This window comes from Ostrea edulis, chromosome 9 (genome assembly GCF_947568905.1).
Source record: "Ostrea edulis chromosome 9, xbOstEdul1.1, whole genome shotgun sequence".
Classification (NCBI taxonomy): domain Eukaryota; kingdom Metazoa; phylum Mollusca; class Bivalvia; order Ostreida; family Ostreidae; genus Ostrea; species Ostrea edulis.
In genome coordinates this window covers 75,338,295-75,359,463 of record NC_079172.1, presented here as the reverse complement: position 1 = coordinate 75,359,463, position 21,169 = coordinate 75,338,295, and the positions used below count along the sequence as shown (strand labels likewise).

General features: G+C 33.3%; 1 long non-coding RNA gene across 1 annotated transcript; it reads left to right on the top strand.

Moving 5' to 3' along the window:
* Positions 1 to 2,701: 2,701 nt before the first annotated feature.
* On the top strand, positions 2,702 to 20,200 carry LOC125658703 (uncharacterized). The gene is made up of 4 exons (XR_007363779.2): positions 2,702 to 2,824; positions 15,161 to 15,194; positions 19,700 to 19,864; positions 20,108 to 20,200. It is a non-coding gene; the product is annotated as an uncharacterized LOC125658703 (long non-coding RNA).
* The last annotated feature ends 969 nt before the right edge of the window (positions 20,201 to 21,169 follow it).

The window sequence follows — 21,169 nt, the reverse complement described above, 5'->3', positions numbered from 1 at the left end:
TTCTCCCACCAGAGGGCGCGTTACGCAAGCTTCACATACACCTCTGACAACGCTTGGAATCACGTGACAATATAATCACATGATATAAACAATCATTTTCTGTTTCCTTTCCCTTTAAAAGTTCTGGCAACAAGTGATACATCAGGCTCTTTACATAGCCCACTGGCACTTGAATAAGTACATATTTACCATTTAGCTGTTTGTCTCTTATTTTACAAGTGTTATCGTATTTTTACAGCCTTTCTTACTTTTGATTCCATGTTTACATTTAAATCTCGACCACGTGAATGTTCTACATTCATACGGATATTACGAAGTAGTTCCAAATTTAGGATCAGAAAAGGGCGATTTTAAACAATTTACAGTAAGCATCAATTTAATTGCACCAAAAGCATTTCATAATATGACTAAATATTTAGTCCAAAACATAAATGTTGGATATTAGAAACTTTTACAAGATTTCTGTAAAAAGCCGTTGACAGAGGTGTAGTGCGAGGAGCGCAAGGAACTCTGGGTAGAGAATGATTGTCAATAGTGTATTTCCTTGAACTGCGCATGCTCAGAGCATATGTTTTGAATTTTGTTTAAATCAGCATGATTTTGTGGTGCTTAATCTTTGTTCTCTTTGTTTTTAAATTGTGACCTACGTTCATTAATAATATAAGCATTGGGTATATTAACATGTTTAAAGGTCTATTTAATTTATCTAAATATTACGAAACGTTAATTTGCTATTTCATCTGAATATTTAACTCTAGCTCTGTCACATGAGAAAGTGGCGTATTGTGTGATTTTGGCCGCAGTGCGAAGAATATGCAAACCTTTTTTTTTTTAAATTGTTTTCAGAGAAGATCCTTACTCATTTTTCATTTCAATGATGAGAACCACAGGGGCCCCAAACAATATTTATATTTGTGTTAGCAGATGAGAAAATTCTTTGAAACAGATAAATTATTGAAAACGTATCATTTAATGTTGTAAACAAAAAAATGGGAGAAACACCTGGTATATAGATATAGTATAATTACATAAAGATGATTAATTAATTTTATGTATTTTAATAGTTCCTATTTATAATAACATAAAGATGATTAATTAATTCTATGCATTTTAATAGTTCCTATCAACAGCTCTATTTACAGAGCCGTATCCTTGTTGCTTACTTGAAAAATGAAACCATTCATGTTTTTCATTTCAATGAAAATGTTCGGAATAAACAGATTTGAATACGATGAATTCTGAGTACTATTTGTCAAGTCATGTTTTATTAATCCTAATCATCCAAATGCACCGAAATGGCTGAAATTGTTTTTCACCTAAAAGTGAAATTTTTGGGGGATATATTGACCGTAACGGTCCTATCTAGTGACGCTTCCTATCTGTGTGTTGTCATAGAGCACTGTGATAATCAGGTGATAAACAAATCTAAATTTTAGCAAATATACGAAAGAGATTTCATTGAAGGGGACAAAATCACTTTTACTTACTTATTCATTTATTTGACCATTATTTATTTGGTCATCTATTTATTGTTTATTTAAGCTTATTTTTCAAATCTTGAGATGAGGGTATTTCAGTCAATTTTCACATTTTATGATACAAAATTTATGCCAATAACCAAACCCGAAACAATTCAAATATCGACTTCGACACAAATTTTTATCAACAATCTATTAAAACGAAATCAGTAAGACATATCACACACGTCAATTGGTTTGAAGTATACATGAACTAATTATATTTCCTCTTGATTAATATCATTTTATACCCTGATTATTTTTGATAGGATTCCATTTTGTGTTTCCGTGACTACTTAAATATAGAGGGTAATAGAAATCGCCTATATTTGGTTTTGGCATGCTAACGACGGACATGTTATTAACTCGTCCAAATTGATAATGACACCATGTCCCTCTTATGTATATTTCATTTCCCTGGAAAATTGAAATACTGCCAATTTATGACGTTTTTGCAGATATCGGAGAATCGCTTGGCACCATGGAGAATTCTTATGCAAATATGCCAAAATCAATTAAGAAAATGTGACAATTTATAGCACAGCCCAAAGCATTGTTATTGGATTTGCTAAAAACTTCAATGCGGTCAATTCATGTTTATTCATGTATACTACAGACCACTATGAATCTATTCGCCATTCCTAACTATGCTAATGAGAGAAAATATACATTAATAAAAGTTTTGCATGATGTTCAACAAGACAATTTTCTATTCTCCGGTGAAGTGTCGTTTTCTTAAAAGCATTATGTTTGCTAAACTGTTCTGTAAATGGCCATTTTTAGTTTCTATAATTTACTTCGGAACACACTCAATTTCCGCTATCAACAAGCAATATTTTATGACAAAACAACCATTAAAATGTCAGCTTTCTAAATAACATTTTAGGAACAAGCATAAATCCTAAAAAAAAAAAATATATAAACCATTGGGGGGCTCTCTTGAGCACTTTAAGGGCATGTTCATGGGATTGTTGTCACGGTTGCAATTCACAAGGGCTACCCCAAATTGAAAGACAATCAGAGACTCTGATGCGTTTGGATAACTATAGTCCCTGTATGTCACAGCAAAGCTTTGGTTTGATTTCAAGATGGGACCAAAGGGATAGAGACGATAGCTCCAGATCAGGTTTGCAATCCCCACAATTCTTTGGGGTTTTTTGGTCGGTATATTAAAAGCCGAGGCAAAGCAGGAGAGTACCTCAGATTTAAATGTACAGTAGAAGTGGAGCGGATTTAATAATGTTTTATTAATCACCGTATACTTGTAAACTGTGTACGTGTTAGTATGGGGTCCACCATAAATAAAGGTAAGTGTTTATTACATATACCGACATCACTATCACAAATATCTACCGGATTCAATGGATACATATCTTTCCATTTAAAAAATTAAATTGTGGTCAACATTATCAGAGAATTTTGATTTAAGAAAGTCTTCGTTTCAGTATCAAGTATTTGAAATTCTTTTCAAACTTGTCAGAAGGCATATTGTGATACAAATATTGTCATAGATGAAATATTACCCTGATCAAAGTATGAATAAATCTGTTGACAGCATTCCAAGAAATAGATAGCACTTTTATGATTTGCATCATATTCATTATTATTTTACTGATGATTTTTAGTTAAAAGTCGGGGTTTTGAATATCAAACAATCGAAGCAAAGACAAATCTTTTCATCTCAGTTTTATTGATGCTAGTGTCCAGCCAGCACAGACAAAACAAAGACAATCATTTTATTACATAAATTGTTTGCCGTTCAGCATTCATTTCAAAGCCATTTTTATTGTATTGTGTAGTATTAGTGCAATTTCAAATCCGCCGCATGCCATTAAAAGAATATTAAAAGACAGGAAAAAAGATTATTTTGCAAAGAATTTTGCAGGTGCAGGTAAACTTTGTCATGGGCCACCAATTGTTAGTAAAGGACGTTTAGTCATCCATGTCTTTGCAAAAAGCTACAAAATGATTCACTCACATAAGAGAAATCACACTGATGAACGCCAACAGTACACGTACTATATAACGCTTCATTGTCGTGATCCTACCAATGCGAATTTTCACAGAGAAATTGGGCAACCAGAATAATTAATTTGTTGTATTGACTTTCTCACGAAAATGAACAATTTCTGATTACAATGGCCATTTAATCCTCCTCTCGTACCTGAGATGACAGATGATGAACCATGCTGAATTACTACACTAGTGAGCCTTAAATATTTTATGAACTTCAACTTTTATTTTTACAATTGGAACGATATGTAGCATTGTGCTAGATGATGACGTCATTTTTTTTCTATTTAATTTCTTTTTGGCTCCGGTCCTATTTCATTAGTGAGATAGGACGCTAGTGATCGCTTGAATTATAGCCGGAGAAAATGGCTCAGAAAAAAAAACTAAATGCAAACATTATAATTGAGAGTTGATATTCGAATTACAAGACCGTCTCCCACGGGAGTCATCTTGGCATGGCATCTATAAGAGTAGTACTGAAATATTCATGTTTGGTTATTAATCTAGGTTTACCATACGCTCTTAATTAGAAACTCTCTTTTGAGATCATTAACTGACAATGTTGTAAGAAACTAATCCGTTAAATGGATACAGAAGAGTAAAATTTATGACTCTGAACAACCCTGTCTTGTATGCAGTGCGGAAAGTTTTGAACAAGCCGAGATCCTTTTTCCAAGCCGCTTCTCGGTTTCCATATCTAGCCGAGTCACTGCCAACATACGGACATGGGTATATAATTTCAGCTAATGCTTCTAGGATATCAATGTCGTGTACAATGGATTGGTTTGTCGTTAGTGCCTGTAACTGGGTGGAAACCATTAAACATCAGCGACTCGGACAATTCCTTGTGCTTGAATCCTAAGTTTGAACCCAGACATTACTTGCTCCTTACTTGCCTGTAGACCACCGATCTGTTCATTCTGTATTTTCGTTTGTAAATCTGTAAACAGGGCTATATTTTGTAAACAGGGCTATATTTTTACACGTCTCCAGAGGTTTCTGGTCCAACGATAATTGATGTGTTGGTCAAACTAATTCTCTATATTGGGACCTCTGTATTGTATATACATGTATACACGTTTTAGTGGTGTGTTACTATTCTATATTGGGACCTCTGTATTGTATATGCATGTATACATGTTTTAGTAGTCTGTTACTATTCTATATTGGGACCTCTGTATTGTATATACATGTATACACGTTTTAGTGGTCTGTTATTATTCTATATTGGGACCTCTGTGTTGTATATACATGTATACATGTTTTAGTGGTCTGTAACTATTCTATATTGGGACCTCTGTATTGTATATACATGTATACACGTTTTAGTGGTCTGTAGCTATTCTATATTGGGACCTCTGTATTGTATATACATGTATACACGTTTTAGTGATCTGTAGCTATTCTATATTGGGACCTCTGTATTGTATATACATGTATACACGTTTTAGTGGTCTGTTATTATTCTATATTGGGACCTCTGTATTGTATATACATGTATACACGTTTTAGTGGTCTGTAGCTATTCTATATTGGGACCTCTGTATTGTATATACATGTATACACGTTTTAGTGATCTGTAACTATTCTATATTGGGACCTCTGTATTGTATATACATGTATACATGTTTTAGTGGTCTGTAGCTATTCTATATTGGGACCTCTGTATTGTATATACATGTATACACGTTTTAGTGGTCTGTTATTATTCTATATTGGGACCTCTGTGTTGTATATACATGTATACATGTTTTAGTGGTCTGTAACTATTCTATATTGGGACCTCTGTATTGTATATACATGTATACACGTTTTAGTGGTCTGTAGCTATTCTATATTGGGACCTCTGTATTGTATATACATGTATACACGTTTTAGTGATCTGTAGCTATTCTATATTGGGACCTCTGTATTGTATATACATGTATACACGTTTTAGTGGTCTGTTATTATTCTATATTGGGACCTCTGTATTGTATATACATGTATACACGTTTTAGTGGTCTGTAGCTATTCTATATTGGGACCTCTGTATTGTATATACATGTATACACGTTTTAGTGATCTGTAACTATTCTATATTGGGACCTCTGTATTGTATATACATGTATACATGTTTTAGTGGTCTGTAGCTATTCTATATTGGGACCTCTGTATTGTATATACATGTATACACGTTTTAGTGGTCTGTAACTATACTATATTGGGACCTCTGTATTGTATATACATGTATACACGTTTTAGTGGTCTGTAGCTGTTCTATATTGGGACCTCTGTATTGTATATACATGTATACACGTTTTAGTGGTCTGTTACTATACTATATTGGGACCTCTGTATTGTATATACATGTATACACGTTTTAGTGGTCTGTTACTATACTATATTGGGACCTCTGTATTGTATATACATGTATACACGTTTTAGTGGTCTGTAACTATACTATATTGGGACCTCTGTATTGTATATACATGTATACACGTTTTAGTGGTGTGTTACTATTGTATATTGGGACCTCTGTATTGTATATACATGTATACACGTTTTAGTGGTCTGTTATTATTCTATATTGGGACCTCTGTGTTGTATATACATGTATACATGTTTTAGTGGTCTGTTATTATTCTATATTGGGACCTCTGTATTGTATATACATGTATACACGTTTTAGTGGTCTGTAACTATTCTATATTGGGACCTCTGTATTGTATATACATGTATACACGTTTTAGTGGTCTGTAGCTATTCTATATTGGGACCTCTGTGTTGTATATACATGTATACACGTTTTAGTGGTGTGTTACTATTCTATATTGGGACCTCTGTATTGTATATACATGTATACACGTTGTAGTGGACTGTAGCTATTCTATATTGGGACCTCTGTATTGTATATACATGTATACACGTTTTAGTGGTCTGTAGCTGTTCTATATTGGGACCTCTGTATTGTATATACATGTATACACGTTTTAGTGGTCTGTAGCTATTCTATATTGGGACCTCTGTATTGTATATACATGTATACACGTTTTAGTGGTCTGTAACTATACTATATTGGGACCTCTGTATTGTATATACATGTATACACGTTTTAGTGGTCTGTTATTATTCTATATTGGGACCTCTGTATTGTATATACATGTATACACGTTTTAGTGGTCTGTTGCTATTCTATATTGGGACCTCTGTATTGTATATACATGTATACACGTTTTAGTAGTCTGTTACTATTCTATATTGGGACCTCTGTATTGTATATACATGTATACACGTTTTAGTGGTCTGTAGCTATACTATATTGGGACCTCTGTATTGTATTCACACAAAGTGCCCTACTCCATCTTTACCGCTAAATTCACATCCATCGATCTATTCTTATTTCGTTGTTTTCCTCTTCTTTAAAGCAGTTTTTTTTTTTTTTATAAGTCCTCATTACTAGAAAGTAATAATGTCACTTGTGAAATCTACTGGTACATGTAATTAAAATAAGAAAACCAAACAAACAAACAAGCAAAAAAATCCAAATTGATTTTTTACTCGATTTTCAAAAGACGAAGTATTTCGCATGAAATTCTAAGCTTGTAAAAATTTGATTTTTAAGTTGAATTTCTATAATATTTATTAACAGTACATATGTATAAACCGCCTGTAATATTATACATATATACTCTTTTTGTTTTAGACGATAGTGAGGTTTTGAATATCCATATACACTTAATAAAGAGCTTACAAATTTCTTAGAGAAATCGATAAAAGAAATCAAGCAAAGAATTATGTGTGATAAGGGATTAAAATGGCCTCTTGAAAAAATTCAAGTGAAATCTTTGAAATTTAAAGTGTATAATTCATTTTCAAAGTGTAATTATTGGGGGGAAAATTAAGGAAACTTTGAAAAATGATTCCCCGCCATTTCTTGTCATTTGACATCAGAAAGGACCATCGTCGTCTTTTGAATGGAAATGTAAATTTAGGATAGGCAATTGTTTATCATCTAAAACAAGGCAAATTTTTTCACAACTAACGTATTTTTGAGAGACACATATCGTATTCAAATGAACCTTGTTAAAGTCACACCTTACATGTGTTTGTGAAAGGAAAATGGGGAGAGGGGTCTGTATATTTTCAATACTTTTCTTAATTGAGAATTGTCCTGGCGTCACATAAAACAGTATACATGGACTCGAGTTCTTGAATCTTATGAGGTTGGTTCTGTCCCCATACTACATATATATACAAACTATATAACATTCAAATAAGATAAACGTGAGCATGTGATCTTATGGGTTTTAAAGTTTTTGGCAACATTAAAAAAACAACAGGAGAATTATAACTTTTCATGATACAGATTTTATAGTTTTTAAACTTCTTTAAACGTATTCAAACGTTCTGAATATGTCATAGTGCAATTTCTAGTAAACATATTCAAACGTTCTGAATATGTCATAGTGCAATATCTAGTAAACGTATTCAAACGTTCTGAATATGTCATAGTGCAATTTCTAGTAAACATATTCAAACGTTCTGAATATGTCATAGTGCAATATCTAGTAAACGTATTCAAACGTTCTGAATATGTCATAGTGCAATATCTAGTAAACGTATTCAAACGTTCTGAATATGTCAAAGTGCAATTTCTAGTAAACATATTCAAACGTTCTGAATATGTCATAGTGCAATTTCTAGTAAACGTATTCAAACGTTCTGAATATGTCATAGTGCAATTTCTAGTAAACATATTCAAATGTTCTGAATATGTCATAGTGCAATTTCTAGTAAACGTATTCAAACGTTCTGAATATGTCATAGTGCAATTTCTAGTAAACATATTCAAATGTTCTGAATATGTCATAGTGCAATTTCTAGTAAGAGAATATCTTGTTATCCTCTGTATTGGTTTTCTTGGAAAAATCAATTCAGCTAACGGCTTCTTATAAACCCGTTTTCATGCACCAACTTAAGAGAAAGTACCCTTTTTGAAAACAAATTCCTACATTCATTTGAATGGCTTATTAAATACCTAGTATCACAAACAAATTCCTACATTCATTTGAATGGCTTATTAGATACCTAGTATCACTAGCGGTATAAAACATTTTCAGCGTCATCAATTTTGATACCGTATCTCACTCAGAGAGAAAACCAGAGACCTGATTACAAACACTGCGCCACAACAGGAGTCCCCACAGCCACGGGTCATTTCACTTCTTCATGGTGAAATATGAAATTCAGTCTCCATCATTTTGTCCGTTAAACTCATTTCCATCGCAAACTTCCATCAGATAGTAATATTTCTAGTCCTCTTTTTTACATCAGTCATGCAAGACTAGGTTTCCTCACAGAAAATCCATGTCATGAAATTGTAGACTCCAGCGGTGAAGTGTAGCTTCTAATCAAAGTAATATCACAACTAAATCTGTCCATTAATATCCACATTTCTCATGGTCCTAATGTTTAAATATACAGGAAAATAAGCAGACAATCTTTTGTTTTATACGTAATTTGGGACATATAAATGATTTTAAAGTTTAGATGTTAAAATTTCTTTAATAGATCATTATTATTTGAAAATAATTGTCTAGGCTGTTCATACAATATGGTAAATATTAATGTAGTGATTACCTCCTTCTTTGCATTGTCTTTATGCCCCCATGATACAAAGAAATATCTTCTGTTTATGTAGATATGCATGTATATAACTTTTTACGTCGAATTGAAAGACCAAGCAGTGCTTTTATTGAGATTTATTTACTACTGATTGTTTTAAACATTAGTAAATGTAGATGTTAATAACAATTCTTAGATTCCCAGGCTGTCAATCTCAATATTTGATAATTAGATAATAAATAAATCTTACACGTATACATTGCTGAATAACTCGCAAGTAGTGTACAGACTTCGGATAATGGATTCTATCATCCAATTCAATTTGCAAGGCGTACTCTTCGCCAAATTGTATTTTTTTCCTTTTCAGGTTGAAAATTGATGTAAAAATTATACATGTACATTGGGATAAACCTTTAGATATAACATGTGTATTTTATGCTGTCGATCTGACAAACTCCGCGATATTTATATTCTTGCGCTACAAATACACATGAATTTTACGGGTCAGATAATGTTTATTGATCTGAAACAATAAACATTAAACATTGAAATAAAAATATCAGACTAGATAGATGAAGTCATAAACTATATGATTACCCAGGGAACTACAGTTAAAAGCGCATTGCTGAATTTTCTTCTTTTTTATTCTTATTGTTTAAACTTTATATTCAAACGCGCAAAAAATATTTACAAATACAAAATAGTTTATAAAAATTATATACAGAAAATATGATTTGTTTTCAAAACAGAAAAAGAAATGATTTATCTATTTATTTTAATCAGCAAAAATATAATAAAATGTATGAAATGTATGCTTTTTTCCCCAGCCTTTTGGTTAGGAAATTTATCTGCTACTAATTATCTCTTCACATATAAAGCTCTGTTCAATTCCACTAATAGGGATGACTGATGTCTTTCTGAGTGATCAATACTTAAACACCGGGTTTTATTGCAGGAAATATACCATTTCCTAAATGAGGAAACAATAATCATCATTCCGTGATGGTAACACCACGCAATTCCGGAATAAGGTTGTCAATTAAGTTATTAATTTGGAGTCAGAATTCCTGTCATTGAAGCATGTCCTATCGTCATTACGTTTCACTTTTCTGTATTTTGCTGGGTCTCGAATCATGTTATCTTTTTAATCATCAAATGGCTGAAGTGGATGAATAGCTTTTTTTGGACAACAGTTGAGTATGGTTATCACCGCTTTGATGTAGTGTCGTCAGAAAAAAATGCCGAGAGCGTTCTAATTAGAAGAAAATTTATGGATATAAATTACTGTGTATTATGTTCCTTGTAAAATTCCCAATTTTTTTAAAGTCGAAATGAATTCAGTTTTGTTTTTTTACTGGAAATGCAGCACTCTGAATGATGAGTTTTCGATTTTTCTTTGATGCATGCATATATTCAGAAAGCTGATATTCCAAGGTTTTTATTTCAACCAAAATCTTATGTTTTCTTTCTCACAGCGAATCTTCTTGTGGTGCAGCCGGGAATAGAAGTCATATTACGTAAAACTGACACAAATTACTCAGAAAGGCGCTCCAATATGAATTCTCCCTAATTATGCTCCTCTCAATTGTTCTAAAAACGTGTATTCAATTGAATTTTATCAATTGATGAATATTGTCTTGGATTTACGAACATTTTATCAATATTTCCCACTGAATCACGTGCTTTTACAAAGATCTTCCCATGTCGAGCACGTGCTATTAAAGAAATTTAATCAGGACACGTGCAATGACGATTGAAAAGCTATTAAGAGATATTGAAATTACATTGCTTTCTTAATGACAATTTAGTTCCAATCTTGTGACCGCTTGCTTTACAATGTTATAATGAGTTAATCAAGGAAATGTGTCTTTGGTTAGTGGTTTAGTATTTGTCCAACTTTCAAAAAAAAAATATACCAGAGTGTGAAAACACCACCTAAGTGTGAAAAATTCCCTCAAAAGTCAATGACTGTCACTTCATGTCCCGAGCTGGTGACGTTTCTGTCAGCGGGGAATCCGCATACCCTCACTGTGGGACGCACACCCCTCGCGGCGATACAGTGGTTAAAGATTTCTCTTGGTAAATGAGTGGTCTTGGGTTCAAAACCCACTCGTATTTGGCCGCGTCAAACCATAGACGTAAAATTAGATAGTATTGTTTCTTCGCAAAACCTTCAACATTTAGAAAGGAGAGTTGCGGTTACTTAAAAACCGAGGACCCATATCATACCAGGCGTCGGCACGATGAAGAATCCTCATTGCTACGGCCCCGAACGTGTACTCTCTGTGTCGTGTACTCTCTGTGTCATGTACTCTCTGTGTCGTGTACTCTCTGTGTCGTGTACTCTCTGTACTCTCTGTGTCCTGTACTCTCTGTGTCGTGTACTCTCTGTGTCGTGTACTCTCTGTGTCGAAGCGGACAGAGTCTACATTCACTTCTCTTTCGCAAACCTTCGTGTTTTGATACTGGAAAACCTGTTAATGTCGGAACCGGTGACGGTTTAAGCTTTGCGACGTTTCGATTCAAATATGCCTGGATTACGTAACAGACGTGTTATCTCTATAACTGTAATATCAATGCATGTATCTATCACAAGGAAATTAGTAATCACTTGCTGTTAATCCATTTTCACATACTCCATGTCCCGGCTTTAAGTTATGAGTTTAACTAAATGGCTGTAGAAAAGAATCGAAAATCTGAAGTAGAAATTTTTTGAAAAATTAGTACATGTACATTCACATTTGGTTTCTCGTAAGTTTCCTGACATAGTTGAAATAAGTATATTTTTGTTGATATCAACAAAAGCATATGTTTGATCAAAAATGAAATGACAAAACGTTTTCCGAAGAACAAAATACATGTTAACTACTTTCTCCAAATTTTCCGACTTTAGATTTTGGATTTTTTTCTCCAACCATTGGATTACTCATAATTCAAACCCAGGACGTGGAATATGTGAAAGTGGACTAACAGCGAATAAGTGATAACTCCTTATGACATATACATGAATGTATTAAAGGGGGCATGGACACAATTTGGGTATAAAAAATTATTTAGATATTTAATAAATGATATGATAGTATTTGATATGTGTAAAACATAGCAACAAACCCAGAAAGTTAAAACAAAATGTTTACATGTCACGTGATTCAACCATCAGTTGACGGCTTCGGTGAAAAAAGCTTTTTCAACGTACGTTTTCTAGATTGATCTATCATTAACGTGTGTTGAAATGTTGAATGCTCTTGACATACTCTTTAGAAATCTTGGTGTTCTCACCTCCGCACGTGGTTTCCTGGCTTTGACAAGCGTGTAGACAAACATGATTTGGGAGTTGGATTTTATGTAAATACAAAGTGTATTCTGTGTAAAAATATCTCTGATCCATTTATTCATAATATAAGATCTTTATCTTTATAATTTAAAAAACTGCCAATTTCAATCAATCAAAATATGCCCCTTTAATGTTAAAATTGTGGAAATAGGTAAATTCAGACAATTTTGAGTTGAAACGTAAATCGTCATCGGTTTCGGCATTTACACGTTTTCAAGGATTTGCGAAGAGAAGTGGATGTAGGCTCTGTCTGTCCACTTCCCGGATGTAGGCCCTGTCTGTCCACTTCCTGGATGTAGGCTCTGTCTGTCCACTTCCTGGATGTAGGCTCTGTCTGTCCACTTCCCGGATGTAGGCTCTGTCTGTCCACTTCCCGGATGTAGGCTCTGTCCACTTCCCGGATGTAGGCTCTGTCTGTCCACTTCCCTAAGAGAATACCGAACGCCATGCATGCATGGATCTAGACTTCACTACAAAAAAGTAAAAATAAAAAATGGTTCAAATTCTATATGACTCTGTAGATCGTTTTATAGTAGGTTATTTGACGTGACCATAAACAGCATACTGAATGAAAGGTGAAGATAACGAACAATGATCAATCTCATGACTCCTATAAGCAATACAGAATAGAGAGTTGGGCAAACAAGGACCCCTGGATATACCAGAAGTGAGATTAGGTGCCTAGGTAGCTGCAGAACTGTAGCTCTCTGAAAAAATAGTTTGACATAACAGAGAGCTACAGATCCACCCCTTATAAAAACCTTCGATTTACGGCGCACAAAACGCTGCGCACGGTTGAGGCCTTATATCGTTGTATTCTTGAATTGCTGTCTCATAAATTTAATATCAAAAAATTCTTAACATATTTTCCTACTATACCTGTGTCCAAACATACCTTCAAATATTCATTAAAGCCCCATACGACCCCCAAACTCCCAGCTTTAAATGATTTCGTTTGTTGACGTAGCCGTGTTAGATAGCCGGTCAATTCGAATCCCGGTTAAGTTCCGTACTTGCACAATAACGTCTAGATGTGAACTAATATTCCCACAAATATTTTAGCTAAATATTTTAGATAATATATCATCCCAGTGCCTTTAAATAATAATTATTCAAATAGCTAAATTCACGGCAATGCGGCTTTCATTAGTCTGGTCCGGTCTCCATCCCTGCCACACGAGTGTTAAGGACTTTTGTAGCATTTTCATGAATCAAGAGCATATATTACCTTTAGAAAAACTATATTTATTAATATAAATTATTTGTATTGATAATGAATGAAGAGCGAATACATAACATATAACGAATTTTATGAATAGATACCAATAGCAACATAGTTCGAATTGACCGGCTACCTACGAAATCATTTAAAGCTGGGAGTTTTCGGGTCGTATGGGGTTTTAATGAATATTTGAAGGTATGTTTGGACACAAGTATAGTAGGAAAATATGTTAAGAATTTTTTGATATTAAATTTATGAGACAGCAACTCAAGAATACAACGATATAAGGCCTCAACCGTGCGCAGTTTTTTGTGCGCCGTAAATCGAAGGTTTTTATAAGGGGTGGATCTGTAGCTCTCTGTTATGTCAAAATATTTTTTCAGAGAGCTACAGTTCTGCAGCTAGTGCCTAGGATGAATACAACACTGTATAGAATTTTTGCTGTAAATGATTTGGGATGACCATAAACAATATTTGATATGGCGAACAATAAAAACTGACCAAATAAGCGGGTCTTGGGTCAACATGTGTTAATTTGAGTGTTTTAGGTGAATACACAAAAAATCATGAAAATTGTCAAAAGTTTATAAAAACTTACATCAAAGACGCTTCACATAGTTTTCTTTGATGTAGATGATTTCGCACGACCATTAACAGCAGTTTATAGGGGATGTAGTTAATACAGTTCTGTTGGTCAGATCAGACTTCTGAATAGAATTACCTCTCTGCAGACACCATTCATTTGGTCAGACAGGATGAAAAGTGGCATTTACTTTAGAGCTGCCAGTCAAGCGATGACTTTACGTAATGTTTCTCTCAGGGGCGGATTTAGAGGTTACCCCTTTTGTGACCAAAAATTAAAAACAAAATAGTAGAACAACAGCAAACGTATATAAGATATGTCATTATACATAGAGACAAGTGCATAAAAGATAAACAAGTTATTTGTTGTTATTTATTGATTTTATCATCTATAAAGAATAGCTAGAAGAGCTGATGAGCACTAAACCTCTGGCGCCCCCGACCCCCAGTCTATTGGGCTTCACCACTAGCATTATTTGAAGGGGAAGAAATGGAAAAAATTTCCTCCGACTGTCAGGGAGGCCAAACCTTACAGAAAGAAATCATGTATGGAAGTTTTAATTACATGTAGTACGGCAAATTAAAACCATCTCCAAGTTATTTGTTTGTTTGTTTGTTTCTGAGTGTGACACAATGATACTCTATGTGTGAAAGAGATTCTATCGGGTGTCCCACACGACTACTGACAATAAAATAGAGTGAAATTGTTTCACTTACTAAATGCAGATATGTTCAAATCGACCGGTACCCCACGCTAATACTTAAAATGAAGTGGAGGGAATAATATTTTTGATTATTGATTGTTTACTGCACAGTGTTCAGATCGCCTCAGTTTAGTATTCGGTAAAACAGTTTAATTCATAGCGATTCTCTTCTTTTTTTCAGAAGCTGAAGTTAAACCAGTCAGTGTTTTCCTAAGGTATGTAATTGGTTTCCTTGATAACAAATCTCGGGCGATATCAAGTTTGTATAAATTTCGGTGTAAAACTATAAATCTACTGCTGGATAATTTTCTTTTTACTGGGAATTCTATTTCTGCACGCGACATTGGAAGTGGGGACACGACTAGAAATGGGCCCCGCGGGATTTCACCAGATGAATACAGGTTTATAGGGATCCATCCCGGTCACACCAAGGAAGATCTTTCGGCACAAATCAAACCGTCTTCTTGTCTTTATATTCCTCATCATGCTATCTTCTGATGGAGAATCTCACGAGAGTTGGACGTGATTAGAGCCGGATTTGAAATCCATTTGTAGAAGTGTGCTCTATAGAGCTTTCAAAAACCAACATTGCAGAGATATAATTACCTTAGTCCAATCAATCTTTGCTTATACGATTTGTACTTGTTGTAATTACACACATTTCTGTTTTTGACCACAAAACAAATTAGTTCATTTGAAGACAGAAATGAACAAAAGCCCGGTAATGCATATTGAGGGTTATTGTGTGGTGTTTATGCTAATTATACAGCATGGAGGAAATCGCCCTATGACCTTTGTAAGTTCTTAGACAATGTGGTTAAGGTAAGTGAGCATTAATATGCTTTTATTTTAAAATGTACTCAACAAATCTACTAAATAAAGTCTCAACAGTCTGCGTACTTATTTTGTTTTTCAAGATATATGTTTTTAAAAATGGTCAAATAACTTTGCATATTGGGTAAGATTCACAGCATACAATATGCTTTGGGTAAGACATTATTATTATCATTACAAAAAGGTGGAGTATTTTTTGGTCATCATAGGGGATATGAAGACGATAGCATTGTGGGAAAATCAAATGAGGCACGAATGAATCTCATGCTGTGCTGGCTACCATCTTATCCCCTATGATGATGATAAAAACAGGCCTTTCTATGTAATTACATCACATGCAACTGCACACACTGTAAATGTGCAATTTACAACCATATTACGTAAATCAAGAACATGAAATTGAACATTGAAACTGACTTTTACAGGAGTTTTCAAGATGAATGATTTTGCGAGCTCTGTTTGGATTGGGTTTGTTTGAAGATAAAATCAAAAAATATTTTTTAGAAAGAAAAATGAAAGCTAGCCTTCATTTTTTATTTATTCAATATTACTTTACAACTGATAGAAATATTTATTACATGACAAATGCGATCCCGTCGTGTTTACCGTGTCACCACGTGGCTCGGAGAGTGATCGGGAGAAGCACACGTGACCTGTAGGAATACCTCGTGTGTACCCGTTACTTGATGGTATACAATACCCTTAATGTTCTCCATCAGGAGGCCGCATATTATGGTCAGGATCAAACATCCCGTCAATTGATATGATGGTCAATGTCAGTCTTATACTATTATTTTTCATCCGTAAATTCAGCATCGTTTCGACACTGTTCGACAACAGATACATTAAGAAATGATTTTAAAACTTCTATTTATACTGAAAAAAAATTCTCACGTAAAGAAAAACTTTCCTTATTCATTACTACATTCGATATAGGGAATTCAACATCGTAAGCATGCTTCCCCCATTCAGCTGTGTATTACATATATTCACCAATCACTCTCATTTTTGAGAAATCACCACGTTAAACTTTTAAGCTTACAGAATAAGCGCGTAATCAACAGTTCGGAATCGCTGTAAACATTATATACACGTTTCTTTCACCGTCTACAAATATCATTATCTGTAACTTAATACTCATTCAATTCCTCCAGGATTTTCTAAAATCCATTTCCTTGAAGAATTTATTCTGTGTATAAATATAACAACTTTATCTATCTGGAACGTCGGTTTTACCTATTGCACCATATGGTGAAATAAAATTGCGTTGGTGAAGGATAACTTTAGATTTCTTCAGTTAAAAATTCATTTTTAAAAATGAAGAAAAAACCCACTTGCAGTTTTGTTGCGATTCAATAAAATGTCATTTAAAAAATCAAACGCATAGAAATTCTCAGAAATAAATCAAACGCATAGAAATTCTCAGAAATAAATTGACGAAGCGATTCAAGATGCAGATTTTAAAAAACTGGAAAGATCCAGAGAGACCAACATTTCAAACTATTGATTTAATCCTCTGTTTAACCTGTCCCTTTATCTCATTACAAGGTGCACAAAACTATTAATTTAATCCTCAGTTTAACCTGTCCCTTTATCTCATTATAAGGTGCACACTGTGCGGAGCATTTAATCGGCACCACCTTATATAGGTGTTTTCCAAATCGAAACCGTTTTACCCAGGTTTAATTTCCAAATTATTAAAATGTATAATGTATGTTTTTTTCATTACAATTTTGATAAGAGTTTATATTTTGTAAGGGTATAGGGTGCAATTTTTGCTTAATCTTACGATTTTGCCTTCCACGAAAATAAAAGCTGTTTACATTATCCGGCATAGGCCAAAATGCGTTTTCCTTGATGAGTTTTTTCCCCGTGTAATTGTGGGGAAAAAAATATTGTTGAGATACTTGCAAAATATTTATATTGCCATAAATAAAAGAGGGGGAAAATATCAACAAAAGAAAGCAATACGACAATTAGATGTGTACCCTTTTTAGTGTCGCAGCGATTTGTTTTCTAAAATTTCACGTCTTTTGTTGCTTATTTGTAATGATTTGTTTATTTTATTATTACGAACGTATAAACATTCGGTTCAATCGGGAAATACTTTCTAGAGGTTCATCCTCAACATATCAGCAAACATGCTCTTAATTTGAGACTTGTGTTCTATTTCGTGTTTACAAATTGTTATTATGAAATAATGATGTCTTTTTCATTCATGTCATCATTGTAATATATGGTCTTTGTAACCTATAATCAGTACTGTAACCTATAATCAGTACTGTAACCTATAATCAGTACTGCTTTTGGAAATAAACAATAAATTACAATGAATAAATAAATGTATATTAAGTACTATTGATAGAGGAATTCAGCTAAGAATTTGACTTTTAAGTTAATTCACTATTGTTAAATCGGCACACTCTTTTGTCAGTAAATATGAATAATCAATTATCTGTTCGTGTTATTCAGTTCCGGTTTTCCCCATGCCTTTCGGAGTTAAATTTAGAATGATCTTATTTGAAAATATCGCAAATAAATTTTTATAACATTTTTCTCTATTCGTAAAATGATTGTCAAGTTTTCATTATGAAATTGCACAAATGCCTTAAATATCTTCATCTGGATTGTGCGGTTTGTAAAGAAAATGTCAATATTTGTAAATAAAAACGGAGAAAGATCTAGAGTCAATGTTTATACTGACCAATATAAACAACAATAAACAATTTTAAAACTAAAATTCTTGCTTTTCATTATTTAGTATTTCATTATACTATTCGTGTGTGTTTGCCGTTCGTGATCGTGCATTTTTATCCTGTCCATATTCATACTCCCCTTGCCTGCAATTAACGGACAGCGGAGTTAATTAAGATAGCTGTAGTTGTTTTGTGCATATGATGATATTTTTTTTTACTTAATTGTACGGTAGTCATCAGATTTATTTTGTTTGTGTATACCATGATGGTTTGTTTTTAGTTGCTTTTTAATAATCAGAACTCTTCTTTGTTTATAATATTTCTTCTTACTTGTTTGATGTTTTGTTTTAATCACCAAATTATTTAGTTTGTTTGTACATGTATATGATATTTGTATTTCTTTTGATCATCAGTTATTTTTTGTTTGTTTTTATATGATGATATTTGTTTTTATTTGTTGTGGGTTTTTTTTAAATCGTCAGAATTTCTGTGTTGGTCGTACATGTACATGTATATGATAATATTTCATCTTATTCATTATTTTAATCATTATGATTGTGTGTGGGGGGGTGTCGACAGTTGTAGGACGGTCCCATTAATGAATTACATGTATTGTACCTCAGTTTCCATATATTTAGAAAGGTCAGAGATCGTCAATGACATTAAGAAAACGGTGATATTTCATCATTCCACCGCGGTTGCCGTTTCACCTTGGAAGGTGTTTACTCTACCCATCCAACATTTAACGTTTCTTTAAATCACGACGAGGAATCATAGATGCTCAAAGTGCAATTTACTATAACACTTTGATTGCGACGCAGTACCCGGTGTGTTTTTATTTCAATTCTTTTATTGTCGGTGGAAATTTTCGTTCGTTTTACTATTGATATACTTTTCCAATGCCATATAGGATCGTTCCAGCACATTATTTTTCCTTTGCTGTTCTGCACTTCATCAATCAAATTAATTAATCGTTTTCTCTAGGGATCATATTCATTTCTACTCCATGAAATTTTAATAATGAACAAACACTTCTCAGTCTTTGTTTAGACTTTGTTTAATGTGAATGATGGGCACTCAATGATTATCAAAAATACCTTCCAAACAACATTATAAAATTTTCTAAATAATTCATGACTGAATTTGTCAACCAGAAGAATATTAATGTTAGAATCTCCATTTTATTTCAGACGTTCACTTAAAGAATACAACGAGGGGTCTGATAGGATGGAAGCCATATTTGGAATATGGAGAAATACCGCGTAATAGGAGAACGGGCACTGACGGAGATAAATCAGCGCTTAATAATGAATGACGCTAATCCCCGGACAACGTTACCAAAAACATATCCCACTGTAATGCAGCCTGATCACTTTATTAATTTTCGTACCGGGACTTCAAAGAAAGTTCTTGATTTCTACTTAAATATTAATTTAATCACAAGAAGCCACCCGCTTTCTGAATCTCTCCTATCGTTGTCTGTAATCTTCTCTGTAATTTATTTTTCTCTGATTTCATATCAGAGCAATTTATTAGTGTTTCAAGTGCATTAACTATGCATTTTTTATATATATCAAGGTAAATTCATTGCGTTTCAGGTGCAAATTCAGAAGAGCTTTTTTACCGGAGTACAGGATCTGTATTGGATAAGTGTACTGATCAAAAAGAATTAAATATATTACAGCAATATATATGGTGTTGTGGAATGGCTTTGTTATGCACAAACATTAAATCAGAGATTAAAACAAAATGAAATATGCAGGAGACAGACATAACACACGGTTCTTTACAATGCATTGGGGAGCTGGAGTATTCTGAATGCTTCCTAATTCACAGATTTCAAACGCGACACAGCCGATCACTAACTTTAAAGTTTTCCCCTGGTGTGGGGGACGAATAGTAAGTTTGAAATATTTATAGTTGCCTATTTGTTCGAAATTAAAGTTAACAACATTTGATTGCCCAGATAAAGATCTCATCAATCGGAATATGATGAATTATGAATCCCACCATCAATAAGTGAGCTTTAGTACGTGTCAACATTACAGAAAATGGTTCTCGTAATAGCACAGCTCTGTAGTAATTAATGAAGCAGATTTATTTCTCCAAAAAGTCCAAAAACAAGTACATTACATTTATCCATGTTTTCTTAATTTTTTATAAATTGTTTCACCTTAAAAATAAAAACGTACGTACGACAACCAGCTACAAAACTCAAGTGTACGTAAACTTTTTTTTATTGAATTATTTTTCATTTAAATCAACATTTAGAATCCAGACTTGGATTTCTCGAAAAAATATCAAACTTATCTTTGAGTTCCTTTTATTTGAGCAGTCAAAATTTGAGTAAAATTTTTAAGTTTCCACTTACTTTAAGTTGTTTCCGAGAAATACAGTCCTGATTATGTTTGCGTTAGCTATATTATGAGAAATACAGTCCTGATTATATTTGTGTTAGCTATATTATGAGAAATACAGTCCTGATTATATTTGTGTTAGCTATATTATGAGAAATACAGTCCTGATTATATTTGTGTTAGCTATATTATGAAATAAGTCCTGATTATATTTGTGATAGCTATATTATGAGAAATACAGTCCTGATTATATTTGTGTTAGCTATATTATGAGAAATACAGTCCTGATTATATTTGTGTTAG